The sequence below is a fragment of the Arachis hypogaea genome, chromosome 7, assembly GCF_003086295.3.
Source record: "Arachis hypogaea cultivar Tifrunner chromosome 7, arahy.Tifrunner.gnm2.J5K5, whole genome shotgun sequence".
NCBI lineage: Eukaryota > Viridiplantae > Streptophyta > Magnoliopsida > Fabales > Fabaceae > Arachis > Arachis hypogaea.
Window position 1 is genome coordinate 15,456,705 of NC_092042.1, and position 1,631 is coordinate 15,458,335.

At 41.1% G+C, this 1,631-nt stretch overlaps 1 pseudogene; it reads left to right on the forward strand.

The window, feature by feature from the left end:
- On the forward strand, positions 1–1,372 carry LOC112703990 (uncharacterized; annotated as a pseudogene).
- Positions 1,373–1,631: the final 259 nt, after the last annotated feature.

Below are 1,631 nucleotides of genomic sequence, written 5' to 3' on the forward strand. Positions count from 1 at the left end.
ATGTGTAAAGGCAACCCACAGAGAAGAAGCACCGGCGACGAGCTCCATACGGTGGCAAAGTCCGGTGATCTCGTCGCTGTTCAGATGATTTTGACTTCAAACCCTTTGGCTGTTAATTCCAGAGACAAGCATCTGAGAACACCGTATCCTCCTCTCATTTATTATCACTACTAATTGCTAAAGGAACCCTAACACTATGTTCGGTTCCCACGGTAAATTCTCCATTCAATTCATTTGCTTTGAAGTTTAACTTGTTCTTTCCTGATGATAATTGAATCCATTACACCGTGATTTTCTTCCCTTTCCTTTTTGACCTATCTGCATCGAATCGTGGATTAGCTTCCCTAATACCACTGTATTGGAATCTTTGTTGACTTATTGTTTATGCTTTTTATCTTTTTGTTGCATGAATAGAGTTGTGCTGCATGTTTTATCTGAAAATGATTTGGTACTTTGTTATTATGGGGTAGGGTTGTTTTATTGGCGAGTAAAAATGGGGTGAAACTTTTCATGGAAGTGTTTGATGACTAAAATTACACATGGACTCATGAAACTCATCAAAGAAAACTTTCACCCAATTTTTTCCTCTAATTAAAGATACCCTAGGAAGAATTGGAAATAAGTAAGGATGTTTTATATAGGGTAAAATGAATTTGGTTTGTCTTGGAAATTATAGCATTTCCACTTTGTTCCTTTGACAATTAGCTTTGGACCATAGACTTCATTTAGAAGCATTTGCTGGACATGCAGAGATAGTAAGTTATCTGTGCAAGAATAAGGCTGATGTTGGTGCTTCTGCAATGGATGACATGGCCGCAATACACTTTGCCACTCAGAAGGGGCATTTGGAAGTTGTTAAGGCTCTAGTTGCAGCTGTTGCATCCAACAAGGCTTGTACTCGCAAAGGCATGAATTCATTACACTACGCAGCTCAAGGTTCCATCTGGAGCTTGTTAGGTACTTGGCCAAGAAAGGGGCGAATCTTACTGCCAAGACAAGGGCAGGAAAGACTCCTTTGGATCTTGCTAACAATGAAGAAGTCCGCTCATTTCTGGAGGAATTCGAAAGATCAGCCAAGAACAGAGCATCTAGCAACAAAGATAAAGCTGAACAGTCTGATCCAAAAGCATCCACGTTGGAATCAGAAGATAATTCAAGTGCCAAACAGCCTGCAGTGGTTGTCGATGAAGAAAACGGTGACGGAGAGAAGAGAGAGACTAATGAGGATGACGAAAATAGTGATAGGGAGAAGAGGAAGGCCAACGAAGAGAAAGCAAGAGAAGACTCATCACAATCAAAAAGGGCAAAAGTTAAGTTGAGCTATCTCCAAAGTTCAGATGATATCCAAGAAGAAGAAGAAGAAGACATGTAGGTTGGCAGAGGCATAGTGTAGTAGAACGACACACCACCACCACGGCCTCTATTTGCTGCCTCCATCGTCGCCCCAAAGCAGCAATTTCAACACTAACCCAGGCATATGGCCCTCTGATTGCTGAAGACGATGTATTTATCGTCGAAATTAGGATTAGGTTTCAAACAATTAGGGACTGATTTGAACTGTTTTGCCAAACTTACCTTGTCAGCAATCAGTTATGACACGTTGGCCTCTTCCACATTGGAAGCTAACGGAA